At 41.5% G+C, this 22,577-nt stretch overlaps 1 pseudogene; it reads left to right on the top strand.

Moving 5' to 3' along the window:
• The first annotated feature begins 14,418 nt into the window (after positions 1 to 14,418).
• LOC145392563 (5S ribosomal RNA) lies at positions 14,419 to 14,536 on the top strand (annotated as a pseudogene).
• Positions 14,537 to 22,577: the final 8,041 nt, after the last annotated feature.

The following is a 22,577-nucleotide window of genomic DNA, read 5'->3' as shown; positions in this document are numbered from 1 at the left end:
AATATTCAAGTATACTTGCTTGGGACGATTTACAGAAAGCGTCCTATACCCACCAGAATAGGACCATGTCATTAACAAACCTTCAGATGAAGTAGACCTTCTCTATCTTTACTTTCTGTAATTTCTTACATTCTCCACAGCCCTCCTTCCATCACCTCTGTTGTCTTTCTTCTTTCTCTTGTACTTCATTCCCAGCACCCATCTCTTAACCGACCTGCCTGCCTTCACACTTTCCACACACACACCTCTCCACGGCCTGACACAGACAACTCCGCTTTCGTTTCTTCCGTATACATTATTGTGGTATCCTCCCCACCCTCCTCCCGTAATTCTATTCTCTCTTTCCTTCCTCATCTGTCACACAACTCTTCTCTTTTAACCTCTGCCGTTCTCCTTTCCCTGTCTTTAGCATGCCTTCTACTTTCCCTTCCTTCTTTTTCCACCTCTCGTCTCTTCTGCCACATTTCTTTCTCTCTTCCCCCGCCTCTAACTACCCCTTCAACATTCCCTTCCCATCCCATTTAACCCTTTATCCCCCTTCGCCCAGCTCTGACCACCCAAACCCCCCCTTCCCCAAACTTCCACTCATCAAAATCCCACCTCCCTCTCCCCATCCCTCACCTTATCATCCACTTCTTTCATCCCCACCCAACATCAAATTCCATCACTTCATTCCTGCCCGCCTCCTAAAACTTCCCTCCTCCACGCCCCTCAAACCTGCCTGGTCCTCACAACCTCCAGTGTTCATTTCTCACATAACCACTATTTCTCTTTTCCTCTCACTCCATCCCACCCCTCAGAACTTCCCCACCCATCTCCTCAATTCTTTCGCATAACAGCCCCCTCCCCCCTCCCTCCACATATCTTTCAACCACTCATCTATCAGCTTCTCTCACAGTACCACCCCCCACCTACCCTCCCCCTTTCAGATAACCACTTCCTCCCCTGCCCCCCAACCCTTCCTTTCGCACCCCCTCCTCCCTCCCTACCACAACCTTTATCAACACTCTCACCAACCCCCTTTCCTCACACTTCATCACCCCCTAATCCTTCTATATCCTCAGCCTCCCCTTTCCCCCATTTTACTTTCCCCTAACCCCCTCATTCCTACCCTTTCACCCTCCCTCACCCCTGCACCCCTTAGTTCCTCTCCTAACCTCCTCATTCCTAACCTCTAACCCCCCGCACCCCTTTTCATCCTTAAGCCCTCTCACCCCCTCTCATTCTTAAACCCTCACACTCCCACATCTCCTCTCATTCTTTACCTCACCCCCAAGCCCTCTTTCATTCCTAACCTCTCTCACCCCCTCACCTGCCTCACCCCCTCACCTGCCTCACCCCCTCACCTGCCTCACCCCCTCACCTGCCTCACCCCCTCTCACGTCCTAGTGGGTGAAACAAAAAGGTGAATATATAGTTATGTGGACAGTAATGGACGCCTTTCCCCAGCGTCTCTGTCAGTCCATCCCACCCCGGCAAAACAAGAGGTGGGGAGCTGGACCATAACCCTTCATTACATTGGCCTCTTTCTCTTGGTCTTCTTCTTCATCCTCGTTGTCTTCATCCTTTTATTTATCATCATCATCATCAGCCTCATCATCATCTCTTCTTAACTTTATCTTTTTCTTCTCCCTTCTTTCTCCCTCTCCTCCTCCCCCCTGCTACCACTACTGGTGTACTACTATTTATTCATTTTCTTTTTCATCTGCTTTTCTCCTCCTCCTCCTCATATATATATATATATATATATATATATATATATATATATATATATATATATATATAGATCATTGTATCACCCTAATATTATCATCATCATCATCATCTTCATGGTTTTATCATTATAGTCCTCGCCCTACCCGTCCTCATCGTACTCCTCCTTATCATCATCATCATCATCATCAGTATATACAGGCTTGTTCATGAACAGTGTTCCAGTTGGAACTCACACACGAGCAATTGTCCGCCAGAGTGGGAGAGCGTTATCTATGGGCCATCCTGTGTATTATATATCATCATCATCATATATATATATATATCGCATCATCATCATCATCATATATATCACATCATCATCATCCCCCATCCCTCCGCTCCCTTCCTTGTCTAGTTTCCTTTATTTTCCTAGGCAATTTTTGACTTTCTGTTTTTACCCTACTCGTTCTCTCTTCTTTACTATGTTTCCTACTATTCTAGGGCTCGCTAAGTGAAAGCGGGTGTTATGCATTACTTGACGTGTCTGTATGTCTTTCATTTTTCCTCTGTGTGTGTGTGTGTGTGTGTGTGTGTGTGAAAATTACTTGAATAGTTTTTTGCCAGTGTTACCCAAACTTGGTGGAAATGTTAACAGTCAGCCAGGGAGCTGAGCTGTTGTTTTTAAGAACAACAGTTCATAGGTCAGGGTCACAGGGCTAGGTCAAATCTTGACCAAGCAAGGTCATCTTAGAGAATTTATCCAGTTTAGACCAAACTCTGAGGAAGGGCTGAAAGAAAATACGAGGGGCTTCGATTTTGAAAGATCAGTTGAAAGTCAAGAACACATGAAAAGGCCAAAGTTCGACCCGCGAGTCAGTGTGTGAACAGAATAACTTGATCAGTTCTGATCTGATTGAGTCTGACATGCTGGAAGGGTTGAACATTGCATCAAAGGCCAGCATCACATGGCAAGGTCAATTTAGTTTTTGTTGATCGATTTAGACCATATTGTGTGGAGAGTTTGAAGGTAGGTAAAAGATAAAGGTTACAAATTGAAAAACAATCAGAGATCGAGGTCACAGGTAAATGTGAAAGGTCAGGATCAAAAAGGAAGGTCAAAAATTTATCATCCATTTTAGACCGAACTTGGTGAATGCGTTAAGGATCAGGCAAGACGGAAGTAGTGTGATTTTTTTTAGAGCAATCGGTCATGTTTATTGTCACAGCAAAGTGAAATGTTCAGCCTTTTGACCAGTTACCTGACACGGATGTTGCTGTAAGTGCTCCTTGTTCTCGCCTTCTTTGTTTACTTTTTTATTTTTTACTTCCCCCATTTTTGTTTCCTTGTTCCTCTCTTTTTGGCTTCTTATTTTCTAATTTTTTTCTGCTTCATTTACATCCCAAATTTTGCTTACAACTTCTGTTTTTTTTCTGTGTTCTCGTTCCATCTTTGTTCATCATCTAATTTTCTGTCTCACCATATTCATTCGATTCTGTTTTCTCGTTTTTCTGTGTGTGTGCCAGTACGATTATTATTACTTCCACTATCCATCATCATCATCATTACCATCATCATCATTGTCGTCGTCTTTGCTGTCGTCGTCGTTGTTGCACTTATTATTATTGCTATTATTGTTATTATTACTCGCTTAAAGGCCGCCTTTGGCGGCCTCCACTCGGTGTCAAGTCAATTCCTATTTTCAGTCGAAAGGTAACAGAAACGTGAATTACTCATGCCGTGACCGAGACGGAGCGAGGAATTTTCCTCTATTATTATCCTGCTGGAACACCCGTTGAGAATTAGAGAGAGAGAGAGAGAGAGAGAGAGAACAGTAGTGTTTGCTGTTATATCAGATTATACTACAGCATTATAGTATACAATTTTAGGAGTATAAGGAGGGAGGAAGCAGGGGAGAGAGAGTGATAATACAACAAACACGTCACTCTTCTCTCCTGTCATTTTGGTAATTTCAATGCCGGACCAAGAACGAATCCATCCTCTCCACTAAAAGCAAGCACTAAATTTGAAGCAAAAGGCCGGAAACAAGTCATAATCGGCAACCGTTGACGCAACTGGACTGAAATCTGTTTTATTCTTCAAGTTAAAGCATTTTAATGGTACATTGCTCTAACAAAAATTGCGCTACGTTGCGCCGTTTTGGGTGTGTTACGGTAACAAACATACATACTGAAATTGGATCATTATATAATAGATTATTATTATTATAATAATAATAATTATTATTATTACTGTTATTATTATTATTATTTATTATTATTATTATTATTTATTATTATTATTATTATTATTATTGTTATTGTTATTATTATTATTACCTGTCCCCGTCCCGGAGGGGCTCGGGGACGGGAATTGTTTTCATTCGGATTGTCTGTGTGTGTTTGTTTGTTTGACTGTCTGTTAACAGCTTTATGCGAAAACTGCTGTTGCGATTTAGAGTAAAATTACAGGGATGATGGGCTATGACCTTGTGATCACCTGATTAAATTTTGGGCCAAATTGGGCCAAGGCCCAGGTTGAAGAGCCAAAATTTATTATTTTTTTTTTCGCCATAACTCTTTTCAGATTCGTCTTATCGACATGAAACCAAAACATAAAGGTGCATCCTTCAAAAATACATCCTATAACATGACTCATTATGTCAGGGGGAGCATCCCTCCAGTTAGCGGTCAATGGCAGATGGGTCGGGCCTAAAATTTCAAATAGGCATAAAATCGTCAATTTTCACGCGATATACTGCAAATTTGGTATGTGACATCTTTGACTAGATATCCTGTTGTGTTTATACGTCAGCACGAAAGTGACTACCGGGGACGGGTTTACTCTGCCTTGGCACCGCTTGTTGTTATTATTATTATTTATTATTATTATTATTATTATTATTATTATGTTTATGATGATTATGATAATTGTTACTGTTATAGTTATTGGAGTTGCTGTTTTTATTATTATTATTATTATTATTGTTTTCTTCATCGTCATCATCATCATCATCATCCGGACCTCCTTTCCCACCCAAGGGCAGGGTGAGAAGTAGTAATTATTATTATTATTATTATTATTATTATTATTGTTGTTGTTGTTATTATTATTATTATTATATAATTATTATTATTAATATTAATATTATTATTATCACTAGTTTCGTTGTTTTTGTTGGGTTTACTTTAACCTGCAGTTTTGTTGTAATTAGTTTTACCTCCGTCCTTTGCTTAATTTTTCTTCTCGTGTCTTCCCGCTCCATCTCTATCTCATCTCTATCTCATCCTTTGGTTGTTGCACAGCTTGGCATTGTGTTTCTCTATTACGTTGGCCTAATATTTCTTTTTTTATCATTTTTTTTTTTTTTTACTTTAATCGCCATTTGTTTATTTCATGTTTTAGGATGACTCAGGTGGCTGGAGACGAAATTTAAAATGCATTTCAGGAAGGGAGTTTTTGTGTTTGTTAGTTTTTTAAAATTAGATATAGCTGGTATTAAGGCACTATTGATAACATTTATATAATTGGTTTAGGCGATTCTTCTTTTTCTTATTATTATTATTGCCCACATCAACAGCTATTAATCTTATACTCGGTGCTAGAGACATTCACACGGTGGCTGTAATATAACGGCGACTTAAATGACCATTAATATACACGTCCATCAGCTTCCTCCCCATGGCCCAAAGGAGGATGGTGGACTGCAGGAAGAGGGGTATTTCAGTCTGCAGTCCATCGGGTTACGTTCAGATTAGCCTGCGCCACATCAAAATCTTTTACGCATTTCATTCCATTACCTTCGCCAAGGAGGTTATGTTTTACCCCTCGTTGGTTTGTTTGTCTGTCTGTTAGTCAGTTATAAGGATTACTCAAAAAGTTATGAACGGATTTTGATGAAATTTTGTGGAAGGGTGGCCCATGATCCAAAGAAGAAATGATTAAATTTTGGGCCGGATACAGATCCAGAGCCAGAGTAGCCCGCACAGTATCTTCAGAAGTTCTCAATGAATTTCAGTGAAAGTTTGTGGAAAGGTGGGCCATGGACCAAGAAAGAATTTATTAAATTTGGGGGGGATTCCGGATCCGGATCCTATATCCACGGATCCGAATAATGGATTACTCAAAAAGTTATGAACGGATTTTGACTAAGTTTTGTGGAAGGGTGGGCCATGGGCCACGGAAGAAATAATTAAATTTTGGGCCGGATCCGGAGTATCTTTAATAATATCTCCAAAAGTTCTCAGTGAATTTCAATGAAATTTTTTGGAGACGGGTCATGGACCATGAATGAATTGATTAAATTTTGGGGCGGATCCGGATCCTTTTTAATGGCACTGGCGGAGGTATGCGCTGTCTGGGCGCTTTCTAATTATTTCTGAATCTTGCCTCACTACAACTCTTATGTGAGAATGTGAGTTGGGATGATGATGATGATGATGGTGTTTCCGGTGTGTATTTTTTCTGTGATATCGACATGTATTCTTTTTTCAGTTTTCATTTTACTCAGTTCCTCTCCGCCTTTTTTAATCATATTTTTCTTCCTTTCATCACCGTCCCCTTTTTTGTATACTGTGCATTCTCATTGGTTCCGTCCCTTCCTTCCCTTCTGTGCTGTCCTTCATTTATCTTCTCTTTCCCTTGCCTTCCTTCTTTCCCTCTAACTTCATCTTTTCCTCTTTCATCCAACATATTTTCCTCCTTTCCTTCCTCCCCAAATCCCATTCTTCCTGCTTACTTGCCAGTCGTGTTCGTAATGCCAAAGTCTAAGCAGAAAACACCGAAATTGTACACCTACCTACAGGTAAACTGCTATACCTTTGCTCCATTGGACGAGGATATAAAATGTGGGGTGAGAGAGAGACAGAGAGAGAGAGAGGGAGAGATTGCTTATGTGTGTGTGTGTGTGGGTAGGGGGTGGGGTGGAGTTCATCTGATGCTATGTGGAAGTTGTTGTTGCCTAGTCTATGCCAGGAGTCGGGGTGGGGAGAAGGGAGGGGTGTAATAGCGTAATTCAGGATGGGGTTCAGATCCGACCTAGACACAGAGTTTGATTTGACATACATACTCTGATATCGTCGGCCTTTATCCCTCCCTCTGTCCATCCTTATTTCTATTTATTTTTTTATTCATTTATTCATTCATTTTACATTCAACGTTGCCGCTATATATTCCTTCACCCACTGTCTTCCATGCTTCTTCGATCTTGCTTACTGTCTTGATTTGTCACATTCTCTCTCTCTCTCTCTCTCTCTCACATATATATATATATATATATATATATATATATATATATATATATATATATATATATATATATACACTGTATATATGGAGCCTGTGTGGTACAGTGGTAGAATGTGCGTTTTTGTACACGGGTGAACCAAGGTTCGGGCCCCCCTCAGGATAATAAACTTTGGGAGCGTTCTTCCGGCCGCGTACTGCTTTGGCGGGCATAAGGGGTGCTGTGGTTCAACCAGTGGCGCTTACTATAAAGTATACTTGCACCCAGTCGGCTTGCGCGGGCCGATTACACTTGGTTCACAGACTACGCACACATCCAAAGCCACTCCAACACAACAACTACACTTACAATCACTTCTCACCCTACATACAATCTCTACTAGACAGCCTAAGCCACTTGGTAGAGATACATAGGCTGTACCGTCCCCACTTCGGTCAGGATAGGCCGGTCCTTCAGTGGACACTCAAACGGCTGATGATGATTATATATATATATATATATATATATATATATATATATATATATATATACTGTATATATATGGTACTTCAAGGAGAGAGATGAAAATGAAGAATGAAAGATAAGGTCAAGAAAATAGGAGTGGGGTGTTAGAAAACGACTAGGAGAAGGTGTGAGGGGAGGTAGGGAGAGGCGATGATGAAGGGTAGAGAAAGAAAGGCAACAATAGGAAAGAAGAGGACGAGGAGTTGGGAGAGAGAGGAGGAAGATTGGTAGGGCGAGAGAGGGGGAAGAGGAGAAGTGACACAGAAAAAGTGATAAAAAAGAGAAGAGGTGGAGGAGGAGGAAAAGAAGAGGTGGAGAGAGGCGGGTAGATAAGAGAAAAAGAGGGGGGAGGTAGTAATGGTGGGGTGGGTGGGGCGATGTGAAGTGATAATTGTGGTTGTGTTTGTTGCTCCCTCCCCTCCCCCACCATCCCCCTAACTCCTCGCCCCCAGCCCTGACACTCCGACATTGCCCCGTCACCTCTCCATCCCCCAACAATGCCATCCCCCATCCCCCAAGCAATAGTATTCACACCCATCGTTGCTGTGTCCCCCTCCTCAGCGTTATTAGCTCCCCCCCCTCATATATTGCCTGTTGCCCTTACCCTCCCCCAACTCTTATCACAACATTACCCCGTCACCCACTCACCCCAACAAACCTCCTCCCTCCCCTCCTAAAATGGTGCCCCATCACCCCTACCCTTCATCATTTTTCCCCTCCCTTCCGAGTTTGCCTTATTAGCCCTTCTCTGATAACAATCTCCTCCCCTTCCGATACAGCCCCATCACCCCTACCGTCACCCTTACTTCTCTCTTCCCGATATTGCCTCGTCACCCCTACCCCTCAGCAGAACTCCATCACCCTTCATCTCCCTCTCCCAACATTACCTTGATTCCCACCCCCCTCCAGTACTACCCTTCACCGCCTTCCTCCAAACTCTCCCATCATTCATACACCTCTTTATGCAATTATCTTACTCCAGTTTCTTAACATGTCCGAAGTGCCTCACTCTACCCATACACAAAATTTTGTTTTCTATACCTACTTTGCCTCTCATGTCTGTACCGGGCAGACTATCGCTAAGTGACACATTATACCTCTATTTAACCATTTTCATTTTGCTGCATTCATTCAACTGTTCATCATCCTTTTTATATGTCCATGTTTTACTGTCATACAGCTCATGTAACGTGAGTACAATATACCCTTAAACAAGTGCGGTTGCAGATGATGTCAAAAATAGCAATAGCTCCTCTGACTTCTCCAACCACGTCTCATTTGTACACTGGAGGAACTAGCAGCAGCTTTTGGTTTACCCCCCTGCCAGGTTAAAGGTTACAGCCGTCTCAGTTAACACTGTTTCCAGACACCGGACGCACGTAAGGTCCAATTATTTAGCTACCACCAGGCGTGAAGAAACCTGTAGTGGTTAAAAGGCTAACTGTTTCGTAGTCGATACATTTTTGTCTTTGTCATTTGGATCTCCGTTGTCAGAGTTCTCAGACTCCCAGCTACCTTTTGCATCTGTTCATTTCTAATTTAGGCAGTCGTGTACACCGTGCAACACACTTTAACCGTCAAATAATTCACCGTTAGATTCTGTACTTTATTGTACAGTATATATATTTTCCAGTTCTCGCTTTTTCAATCATTCCAGCACTCAGTCAGCGTCTCTCATAAGGTTTTCAAGGTCGTGTACGCAGTTAGTAATATCTACAGATTTACTCTTATTACTTATGCCTGAGAGAAGTGAAGATTGTTTCCCTTACCTCACATTCTCATTTCCCACCACTAGTAGCGTTTCCCATATTTCAATTCGTTTCCTATCATTTTCCCTGACAAAATTATTTTCTTCCCTCCTTTTCATCTGCATTTCCACTTTCCCGGCCATATTTCCTGCGCCACTAATGTAAAATAAAGTACTCGGTGCTGGAGCTTCAGGACGCTTCAGTTATTGACCATACTGTGGTGTGGTATGGTGTGGTGTGCAACGGTGATTTTATGTGATGTGTGTGTGTGTGTGTGAGGGTGGTATGGCGTGTTGTGTAGTGGTTTGGCGTGGTATGGCATCACCAAAGTCGCTCAGTACCATGGGAGTGAAACACCTCGTTTCTCAATATTGTCAGTGAGAGACTTTGGCGTGGTATGGCATCACCAAAGTCGCTCGGTACCATGGGAGTGAAACACCTCGTTTCTCAGTATTGTCAGTGAGAGACAGACGGACGGGGCTGCACCTTGAGATGTTCCTGTATGTAGAAAATACCCCCATCCACTCGCCATTTTTCCTTACCCTTTTCCTTACGCCCGTTTCTCGCACTGTGTTCTTTTCCGGTATTTGCATCAATCTCCTTTCATTTTCTTTTACCTTTTTGTTTTAATTTGTATCCCCACGTGTATCCCTCACGTCCCCTGCCTTCATTTCCTCCATCACATGTGTCGCCTTCCTAAAATTAAGCCTGAAAGAGGAAGACAAAAGAATCCCTCTCATATTATCCCTTTACTCCGTTTCCCTTCAGTTTTCATGTTCCCTTCATTTCTCTTATTACACCTTCATTCGGCTTCTGCATCCTCATCATTTCCTCCTTCACACGTGCAAAGTTTCTAAAATTAAACCAACAAAAAAGAAAAAATAATGAATCTCTCCCACCTCCCCCCCTTCCCTCCGCCATAAGTAAGAGAGGCGGAGGTGGTGATGAAGTGTGAGGTGAACCACTAACATACAATTTAACAGCGCCTGACGTATGACCTCATTACACACCCCCGATAATTAGTAAGCCCACAAATGACCCCTGCACCCGCTGTCTGATTGAACCCTCATTAGTCCTGCCATAATTGTCTCAAGGTAGTACTGGTAGATGTAATGATAAAATTAATTATAATCGTAATAAAATGATAATGATTATCGGTAATAATAATAATAATAATAATAATAATAATAATAATAATAATAATGGTGATGATGATGATGATGATGATTGATTTGACTGATGATGATTATGATGATGATTCCAAAAGTAATATTAATATTAATAACAATCATGGTGATGACACAATGATCACGATCATAATTTAAGTAAGGGGAAACTGATGTTTGAAACCACACAATGAGGAAACCAACTTTAGTTTTCACCAGTGTAAGCAATTGATTGTAATTTAAAAGTCTGTAATTCCAACTCGTTTAGATTGTGTTTAGTTTTGATCTTTCTGAAAAACAGTATATATATTTTTTTTCTTAAGCTTATGACGATTGAAATTACTGTGTTGTATTACAGTATCAACAGTTCCCTGTATTACGATGAAGCGACATTACTTTCCTATATCCAGACTAGGCTAGAGGTCGGGAATAGTTCTGTGCTTTGTAGGGATTTTCTTTTAGTATATTATATCATTTTTTCGTACAACAGAATGTAATTATGTATGACAGTACAATTCGAACGGTTCAAGTCAAAAGATTCGGTGATGAGAGGTGATGCCGATGGGATTACAGAAGAAAGGGAGTCATTAATTGACTATGTCGATTAATAGCCTGGGGGAGAAAAACACATAATTCAGTTGTTTCAGAGTAAGTGGAGAAGAAAGTTGGGTTAATATTTGCGTGCCATCGCAGCAGGCATACTGGTAGTCACTGGCACAAGATGAAACACCCGCTTGAAGAATGTATTTGATAGTTACTGAAACGAAATTACCATTATCTGTCCCTGCAATATGCTTCCCTACTTTGTTCCAGGTGTTTTAACGAAAGCCTACTGAAATATTGGCCAACTCCATACTGCCATTATTGTTACTCGCGTTTTCTTTCTTGTATTCTTTCTTGTTTAATTGTGGCGGGTACTTCCACTCTTCAGAATTAACCGATTCCGACTAAACTTGAACACAATGACCAGTCTATGAATAAGTTGTGTCCGCAGGATGTTGGTTGCTAGGCAACTACTACTTGCCTAGCAATGGCCGAAAACTGGCTTACTTCCTACTTTTCACGTTGTTAGCTGTTGAAGCATTACTAATGGGCGTAGAAAGCTCTGATTTCTTTAGGCGTAATCTTGGTCATTCCCTATCGGATGTGTGCCGTCCATTTTCCCCGTCTCTCTAGTTTTCGAGTGGCAGCCCTACTAAGATTGGCCTCAGCGTCCCTATAGTCACGGCGTGCGACTCTGAGGTTATTATCGTGCCCTGGCAACCTACCATTCAAAAGTGCGTCTGAATTCGTGTATAATATGAGACGCATGTGATTCGTGTATATTATGTTCGTGTATAATAATATTCATGTATAATGTATTCGTGCATAATAATATGATTCGTGTATAATATGATACGAAATCGTACTTACTTTTGAATGGTACGTTGCCAGGATACGATAATGACAACCTCAGAGTCGTACGTCACGACTATAGTAACCAGTACCAGTTTTCGATAATGCCCCACTAGTTCCCCAGCGGCTCGGTGGAATTTAATGAAAGTTTGCATGCTTGTAGTCATCGACCTGTACTACAACTTTCTGTCGTACACCTATGTGCTACATTGGCCAGGTCAGGGGTGAAAGGTTATCAAATGCGAAAACAGTGAAAATAGCTGAACTCACAACTATACTCGCGCGAAACGCTAAGGCTCTGAAGATTATTAAGCCAGGGCCATGATTCTTGGGTGGAATATTGCACTGGAGTACCTCCATAGAGAAGTGACCTTTAGTGTCGAAACTCACATCCGGTCGCTGACAACGCTTGGTTCGTTTAGAGCTGGCCATCGTTGCCTACCAGCTTGTTTTTATATCAGTTGGTCAACAAATAAGAAGACATATGACTCTGACTCTTATTTTGCTTTTCATTTTGTTATATGAACTTTCGAAATTCCTGCTTTAACATACGCGATGTTTCCCGAAATGGCATTATTTTTGCATTCTATTTGCGTTTAGTATTAATATTTCTTGTCAGATTACCTTAACCAGAAATATTAACAAATATTAGCAGTTATATTTCTGCTACCTCCAAACCCTCTCCCCCCTTTTTATTTTTTTTCCAGAATTGTGTGTGTGTGTTATCGTCATGCAAGGCTTATCGTACCAATATTTCCCCTTGGTATTAATATTATTTTCTCATTCCTCTTCGTCTCCTCTCTCCCACGTCCCTAATTTCCAGCCTTATACATATACATATTATGCGCATTTTACTGTCTGCCACTATGAATACCTGAGTTAATTAGGCGGTACAGGTGAGGCCCGGTAGGACAGGTGAGAGAGGGCCTGCTGAGAGGGACTTGTCTGGTGGAGAGAGAGAGAGAGAGAGAGAGAGAGAGAGAGAGAGAGAGAGAGAGAGAGAAGGAATGAGAAGGCGGAGACACTACGATGAGAGAGGAGAGAGGATGTCAGGTATGGAGAAGATGAGGAAAGGGGAAGAGGGGGAAAGGAAGAGAGAGAAGGAAAAAAGATGGAGATGGGAGAGCGTGGAGGAGGGGGAGAAAGAGAGAGGGAGAGGGTGGGAGGGCAGGGATACTGACAGGGGGAAGGGATAGGGAAGGGGGAGACGGGTGGGGAGCGACGGAAAGGGAGAGGTAGAGAGGGATATGAGAGAAGGGAGACAAAATGAGGGAGAGAGGGTTAGGAAGGATATGAAGCTCTTGTCAGTGGCTCTGTGGGGAAGGTGTCATGGGCAGGGCGAGGCAGGACAAAGCACACAGATTGGAGGTGGCAGGACGGGGAGGAGGGAGAGGGGTAGGACAGTCGAAGGGAGGGGGAATAGAAATAATACAACAAAATAAGGGTGAAGGCCGTATTCTCGTTGGCTTGGGATGCTCATTAACACCTTTTCTCGCATGTTTTCCTTTTCTTATATCACTTATATATTTTCGTCTATGATAATTATACAGTCTTTGTACTGTGGTGTAATATGCCAAATTTCAAATACAGAAAAAGTCAGAAGTTAGAGGATACTACCCTAAACTCCAACGACACTGTCATCAACATCTGTCGTAACTACACAGTAATACACTCATTATGTTCTGCATCACAGTCTATCCCTTCTGACCAAATCCCTGCTACCAAACGATTTAATTTAGCTGTGGAGAATCTCCTGGCTGTAATGAGGTTACTGAAGTCCGTAACCTACCTCTCAAGTAGAAGTCTAGGTGAATAACGTCGTCAAGAGATGGCAGAAATAAAATATATTACCCGGTACCTCCTAGGGCTGAAACGATTAACCATTTTATCTTTTGCTGTAATATTTTAAATGATTTTCCTTGACTCCTTAACTATTATGACGTCGTCTGTTCTTTATCAATATTACCGACAAACGATTTTATTCCCCTCAATAAGGACTGGATGCACTGATAGGTTTGAAGCAAATTAAGTCATTCACTACGAGAGGTCTGTCACAATATAAACTGATTATAATCAGCTAACGGAGCAGGACCAAAAAGATCATTATACTGAAGAGCTTTATCTGCAGAATTTCTTTGCTGCAAAATATCGTTAGGCTGTAGCAAGATAAAATGCTAAGTCTGTTGAGTAACTGAAAGTGTGTTGTGCCCTTCGGTCTGAAGTGTGAGGTGCTTGTCACAAGGCAAAGTCATGAAAATGAAAAGTTAATAAATAGAGGTATACGAGCAAAGACGATGCGACATTGAGAGGAAAACCGACAACATCCGTTTTTTTTTTTTTTTTTTTTTTTTTTTTTTTTTTTTTTAATGAGGCGGGAGACAGACGTAACAGAGTAGCGAGGATATATTGAGGTGTTTAGGACATGTGATATTACGTGGGGAACAAGTAATTTACGAATAGAGTGTACAGAAACTAAGACGATGGAAGAATGAAGAGAGGAAGACAGAGACTCAGGTGGGAGGATAAAGGGGAGAGGTGCCTGAGGGAGGTGGGATGGGGGAGTGGCGATGAGTTGTGACAGCAAGGCAAGGAGTAGTTTATCTCGCGGCCACCCTAGATGTACAGTCAGGATAAGTATCGCTACCCATAGATTTGACGAAAATAAACCTGAACAGTATTTCTCGTTGAGTACACCGCTCCCCGTCCGATCAGCGAAGTTAAGCAACGCTGGGTCTGGTTAGTACTTGGATGGGTGACCGCCTGGGAACACCAGATGCTGTTGGCATCCCTACGTGTTAAAGTGGGGTTGGTGGAGGATTAGTGCCCCTCCCTGTAAAACAACTAACTCTAAGCCTTTGGCCACCCCATTTGGGATACATGGCGTCTGGCAATGAATGAATGAAAAAAAATGATCTGTAGCAATACTGGATAGAAAGAAAAAGTTGTTGTCATTATTTTACTTTTTTTTAGTCACTTTACGCTGAATAATATACGGTTTGTCATGTATTTTAAATTCAAGCACAGATAGAGTATTTATGATTTTGTGGAATGGACGGAGTTTTGGTAACGCATATTTAAACGATGTTAGGAAGGTGGCCGTCTGTGATGTCCCTTTCCTTATCTTAAGGAAAAGAATTACTTGGGAGACACTTCTCTTCGGACACATTTCTTCCTCAACTGTATTCTGTTTCCCTTCACCTTTCCTCCACCTCAACTGCACTTCATTATCATTTTTCTTTTCACTTTCCCTTCTCCTCTCCCTCCACCTCCCTATCGTCAAGCTTCTACCTCAGTTTAAGGGCTCTTCCTGCTAGTCTCCTCCGCCTCACTAAGCCTATACGCTACTCTTCATCCTTTCTACTCCACAGCTCCACATCATATGTACCTATTTTTCTCTTTGACCTGCCTCCCATCTACATTCCATTCCACGTATGTATTTTTGTTAATTTCCACAGCACCTTCATCTTTCTTTCCTCCATCTCTTAACTTCATTTCAACTTCTTCAGCTGCACCTCCTTCCTATTTAGTTTTCACCTCACTGTGATTTTTTCTTTCCACTTTTCCCTTTCACATGGGTCCTTCTTTTCGCCTCCTCTTCCGACCTTAACCTCCCTTCATTTCAACATCACCGTTACTTCAGCCTCCCCCTCCCCTCGACCTGCATCCATCTGACGTTACCTTCCATCTCCCTTGTACTGTTCTACTGTTTCTCCAACTCGCTTCCTATGCCTCATTCCTACTTGTTTTTCACACATTCTCCATCATTGGTCTTCCCTACTCTTTGTTTTCACATCCCTAGTGTAATTTTCCGTCTCACTTCCGTCTCCTCCGTCTCCTCTCCACCTTACAGCCTCCTTTGGTCCATCTCATTTTCCGTGCCCATTAAATTTCGGTCTCACTTCCATTTTTCTTCCATTTCCCTTCATCTCACGTCAGCCTTCTGTTCTTCATGTCTTCTCTTCACCTTCGGCTGATTTTCGTCTCTCTTTCATTTCGCCCATTTTTCCATCCACTTCATGTTCACCCCTACCTTTATATCCTACCTACCTATCTCCCTCTCCATTCCTCCTCACCCTCATCATACCTCCGCCTCACCTCCACCTTGCCTCCATAATCACTCCACCTTCATCCTTAACCCATTCAGTACTATTACGTATTATGTTATTTTCGTGATATATCCACACGACCTATCTTAGAAGAGTGTCCTGATAGTGAAAGACATAATGAAGGCTGTGTTTAATCCATCCTTGTCTATCATAAATGCATTAACTTCACACGGAGATAACTAGAATGGAATGAAAAAGACGCCCTCGCAGTGAAGGGGTAAATTTCCACCTCGCCTCCGGTACCCTCCACTCCATCTCCTTACTTCACCTCCATCATTCTTCACTTCCACCATAAATTTCACTGCGCCTCATCATTTGACCATTACTTAATATTCACCACATTCTCTCTCTCTCTCTCTCTCTCTCTCTCTCTCTCTCTCTCTCTCTCTCACTGTTTCACTTCACCACTCAGGTGTACTTTTCATGCTCACATCCGTAACATCCTCACCTCCATCCCCCACATGCTCACGAACCTACTTCTCCCACACCTCTCCCTCACATTCATCGCTTCCTTTTCACCATAACATAAAGTGATACAGTCGCAGATGGTAGACTCGCCATAATACGGAACCAGTATACTTGCATCTGATAGCAGTTCATCTACCCACCCTCCACTTCACTTTGTCGTATGCCTACTTCGTTACCGCCTCACCTCTCCTAATGACGACCGTCTCACACAGTCACCTCTTCCCTGTCATCCCACCTTATCTCATGACCCTCACCCATCTCACCTCTCATCCCATTCACACATCTCTACTTCACCCCTCCTATCCCCATTGACTCAAAAAAAAGTAATAAACGAAACTAACCAAATAAAATTCCTCTTGACTTCTATCCTACCCTACCTCACCCCCACCACACTTCACCTCTGTTCCTTCTCCACACGCACACAGTTCTTCATACACACTGACTCATAAGAAAAAAAAAATTAACACGAGAGACTCGTCCAGTAAACTCCGCCTCATTTTCTCCACTTTCTCCCCGCCATACCCCAAATCACCCGTCCTCATCCCTACAGACTCAAGAAAAACAATACACGAAGGGAACTCAGCAACAAAAGAAAGTAATAGAACTCCACTTCTCACGCATTCCTCCTTACCTGCACCACACCTTACCTCACCTTAACTCTCTTTCCTACACCCCACCTGCCTGTCCTCACTGACCCAAGAAGCATTGAGTGGAACATGAAGGAGACTCACTGTTCAATGAAACCAGTAAATTGCATCCGACAGTGATTCATCCATCCCCCACCTCACCTCCACTAAACATCATCTGAGATAGACTTCTCTTTCTCACCCTTATCGCTTCTACCTCGAATTACCACCACCACACCCCACCCTACCACATCCAGCATCCCCCAGTGCCTTCGCCTTTCTTCCACCCAAACGCACATCCCCATCCTCACAAGTTTAATAAGAAGGGACAGTGTGTATGCCATGACAGAAGAAGTGACTCAGCACAATGGAAACCAACAAACTGTATCCGACAGTAGTTCATCCATTCCCCTGCCACTTCACCTCCCCACCGAATTTCACCTTTCTTCCCCATCCCCATCACATCTTCCCCTCTTCTCACATCATCTCAGTTCATGCCACCACGCCTCACGTCACCTCTTCCCGTCACACCATCCCTCCTTCACCGCATCTCACCCCCCTTTCCCTACCAGACTCAAGGAGGAACAGTGTTTATACCATGAAGGAAGGAGACTTAGCTCCAAACGAAACCAATGAACAGCATCCATCCCATACCACGCCTCCTCCCCTCCATATTTCACTTTCCTATCCATATCACTTCTCTCTCTCCCCCCCTCCACCTCACATCACCTCTTCTCACTTCACGCCACCCACACCTCACCTTTCTTCACCACCACCACCACATCTCACCTCACCTTTCTTCCCGTCACACCTTCACCCGTCCTCCTCCACATCGCGCCTTTCTCCCTACCACAGACTCTAAGAAGAAAGCGTGTACTCGTATACCATAAAGGAAGGGGACTCACCACCAAACGAGACTAATAAACTGCATCCTACAGCAGTTCATCCACATCCCTACCTCGTCCCCACCAAACTTCACGTCACCTCACCTCTTTTCACCGGCCCGACACTTCCCTCTCCACGCATTACCTCACCCAGCCCTCACCACATCTCACTTCACTTCTCACCTCCTAGAGTACCTTCACCCTTCCTCCATCCCATCTCGTCTCTTAGTACTTTCACCCCTCCTTCATCACATCTCACTTCCCTCTCCCTACTACAGCCTTGAAGAAGGAACAGTGTGTGTATACCATAAATGAAGGAGACTTGGCACAAACGAAACCAATAAACTACATCCGACAGCAATCCATCCACCGCACTCCGACACAAAGAGGCCACTAATTACTGAACATAACTTACCCACACACTGGTAATTAATAGCCTTTCTTATTACCCACGTCATTACGAGGAGTCTCTGCTTAATTATTTCCCTGTGTTTGTATCGAGGCTCGTAAATTTCCCCAGGAACATTTATTTATTTTTCATTTTTTAAGGAGAGGGTGGTACTTTGAGAACCTGGGAATATTTCTGAGCAATAGTCTTTGGGGGTTGATTTTATTCGTCATTGTAACATATCAGGTGATTACAGGTAGCTGGGTACTTTTGACTTTAAAGTGCAGTGACATCTTTCTTACATTTTTCATCCTAACACAAGACTATTACGCTTTAACTTTTGAGGTTATCTTTCATAGTGTAAAGGTTAGAAACAGCTTCCGTTAAGCTCGTTCATACAATGACGTCAGCAATATTTTATTCTATATTGAATGCAGTTATTTTATTTAGCCTTGAGAATTTTTAAAATGAAAGGGTAAGAAAGTATATATATATATATATATATATATTAGTATATTTAGGCAGAATGTTTTCTTTTATACAAGGATATACGAAACGTCCTACGAAAAATGAAAATAAATAATTAATAAAATACAGTTACGACATGGATCTTGGACATATTATCTACAACCTGAATCATAGTGTAAAACAATGTGTAAGAAAACTCGAAAAGATCAACAGAAAAATAGTGAACAATGGCTACGCCTTGGTCTTTAATGATTTTTGTATATATATATATATATATATATATATATATATATATATATATATATATATATATATACAATATATATTGGCGATCATGTCTTCTGTACTTATATTTTATGATCTTCGTATTCTATTCATGGTAGCAGTGGAAGGTTTTGTTCAGCCTTGAGCAGAGCTCTGGAGATGAATAGTCATTATTAATAATTGTGTATATATATATATATATATATATATATATATATATATATATATATATATATATATATATGAATAGTCATTATTAATCATTGTATATATATATATATATATATATATATATATATATATATATATAAAGTTATATATGAGTATGAGAGAGAGAGAGAGAGAGAGAGAGAGAATTATAGGTAGATAGATAGGTAGATAGATACATAAATAAGTTATGAGGTAAACAGTATGATGTAAGGAGTTTTAAATTGCTTTTTAATTGGAGTAGGTTGCATGAGTGGCATAATGAAATTGTACTAATGAGAGAGAGAGAGAGAGAGAGAGAGAGAGAGAGAGAGAGAGAGAGAGAGAGAGAGAGAGAGAGAGTGTGCACTGAAACAGGCACAATAAGATCCATTTTCTGAAGGGAGAGAAAAACTCATATTACAAGGCATAGCTTGTTTACTGCGGTGAAACCTATTATGTTTCATACTTGTTGAACTATTTTAACAAGCTTAAGAGATCACCCAAGTAATGAAATGGCAAATGCAGACCTTGTGTAACTCTTAAATGCCAAAAGTCTTCCTTGATTTATAAGATCGTCTGAAGATAGCAGGAGTTTAATATAAAAAGGGCAACTCTCTACTTTTTCTAGTATTACCTGCTTGCAGAATGCTTTATTCCAAAGTCTCGAAGGATAATAACTGACCTTTTTTTCCGTATTTTTTGCGGCCTCTTGAATATAGAGCACCAGACTATAATTAAGGTCTGGATTAATTAGAGGTTAATGAAGGCAAGGAGGAGTATCAGTGAAGCTCGAAGGGGCAACTATAACTCATGATAAATGATACTAGTTTAGCTTATGCTGGAAGTTCTTCATTCCGATGACGTCTTTCTTTTCTTCTGTACACACATGCATGCCAGGGGTCCTTCCTGATCCATGTAAAAGCGTCTTCAAGTACCCGTAAAATTGTCTCATGGTAGCAAGACTAAGACCAAAGAGACGTATTGGTCCTGGAAAAATGTGCCTTTACTTTAACATTTTCAGCTGTTTTAGTAACTGTATGGAAATATCTTGAGGTGCCCCAGTGGAATGAAATATTTTCTTATACTTTTTTTTTTTTTTCTAAGGAAGAAATAATAATTTTGTGTGGTAGGCACTGTTATGATTACCGTATTCTTGCCATATATTGCTCATCCATGATTTGGCAAGGGATATTTAGGGAAAAAATTACTCACTTTAACCTACTCATTGATATCAGCATCCACCAGTAAGTTATAAGGGAAAATAACCTTTCATCACCATCTCTAAGGTTCCTAGCAGGTGATCAGCTGTCTTATGTTTACAGTCTGCCAGTGCATTCAGCTTGATGCAATTGCTTCTTGAGTGTACATATCTATCCCACAGAATGTTTAGGTTAAGTACTGTTTATGATGTCTTGATGCACATTCATCTAAATCTGAATGATTGAAATCTTAATCATTAGTAAGGGCATCGACTGATTTACCTCTGACTTTTGGTGGCTGCGTTATTTGAGCCATACTGGCGAACAGGGTTTTATGGTTACCACTCACCTCAACCTGTAGGCCTATCCCAAACCATGACCCTTAGGGTATAATAAGTAGGGTGAGTTTTTGAAGCAAGATGTTTTGAGGGAAAGTGCACAGTATATGGCAGGAAATATATTATGTTATGCAGAACGTATTGTATAAAACTAAGTTCTCTAACATCACAGCTAGTGATTTATGAGTTTTAAGATTTAATGTAAACTTTCTTGTGAATTTGCGCCAGGATTCAGAGGGATGTTCACCTTGTGTGAAGTTTATATTTTTGTCTCATTGTTCACAGATCATTTTATTTAGTTGATGGTGATTGTTATGCTTGTAAGGGGAGTTGGAATTCACATACAGGGCTGTTCGTAGGGTATGTTGTTGATATTTCTCCCAGTCAGATGTTTTTTCTATGTTTATTGATTTGTATGTCTGTGGATGGGGGGGGGGGTCATTATGCTTGTGAGGTGGAGTTAGCATTCACTGTGTATGCTGTTGATAATTTTTCATGTTTGATGCTTCCTCTTTGTCTATAAATCTTTATAGGTAATGGTGGTGGTGGAGGTGATTTAGTTGAGGGAGAATCAGGATTCCAAAAGCTGTTCATTATGTACTCGTATGCTGTTCGTATTTCTCCTCCCATATTAATGCCTTCTATTTGTTTGTGGATCATTTCAAGTGTTGTTGATGATATTGATGTCCATCAGTTTAGACCTTGATGGCATATGGATATGTGATGATTTCCTAATGATAGTGTGGAGTGCATGGATTGGATACGATAGGACTATGATCTCTTGAAGATGTGGAGTAAGGAAATCTATTTACCATAAAGTGTGTGCTTAGATACTGAGACAGCGGATTCAGAAATGGTGAAAAGAGTATGAGTGGCATGGTAGGCCAAGAAGAAGGTAGGTGTAGATGGTAATGTGTGTGTGTGTGTGAGAGAGGAAATTGACAAGGCTAGGAAACTTACTGGTGAACAGGATTGTTGCATGAATTGTGTATGGAAGAGCACACAGCAAGGGTTTGGCACCCCCTACTTGACTGTATTTATTAATATACGGTGTGTGTGTGTGTGTGTATATATATAGTGGTAGGTGGTGGCGACCATCATCCACTCACGATGTAGTGCTGCCTACTTCTTCCTTAGCCTTTATCATTCTTTTTCTGTGCCAGCCCTCCTCTCTTCCTATTTCTCCCATCTTTCCTGTCACTACTTATTGCTTTTCTTTCCGTTACAGGTGGCTTTACATTGAGTGACAAGCCAAATGGTTTCCTGTGGGCCAGGAAACCATTTACAGCGCTGGGTGGTGACCATATAACCAAATCATACGTGCTCCCTACGTGTCAAGTGGGTTGGTGGAGGGTTAGTGCCCCTCCCTGTAAAACAAATAACTCAGAGTCAAATGGCCACCCCGTACGGGATTATGGCGTCTGGCAATAGATAGATAGATAGATAGATAGACGTACAAAAAAATTGACGATAGCGAGAATAAAATGAAAAAATCTTAGCACCTAAGGGGTACAGCGTGAAACAGCTGCCATCGCGACGGGATTGAGAACGAAAGACGTTGATCACTGCAGTGAAAAACAAAAATCTAGAAAACACACACACACACACACACACACACACACACACACACACACACACACACACACACACACACACACACACACACACACACACACACACACACACACACACACACACACAAACACTCACACAAACACACACACACACACACACACACACACACACACACACACACACACACACACACACACACACACACACACACACACACACACACACACACACACACACACACACACACACACACACACACACACACACACACACACACACACACACACACACACACACACACACACACACACACACACACAC

Source organism: Coenobita brevimanus, chromosome 22 (assembly GCF_032717465.1).
Source record: "Coenobita brevimanus isolate Jiangsu-jjx chromosome 22, ASM3271746v2, whole genome shotgun sequence".
NCBI lineage: Eukaryota > Metazoa > Arthropoda > Malacostraca > Decapoda > Coenobitidae > Coenobita > Coenobita brevimanus.
The sequence above is the reverse complement of the archived record's forward strand: the minus strand, read 5'-3'. Positions and strand labels throughout refer to the sequence as shown.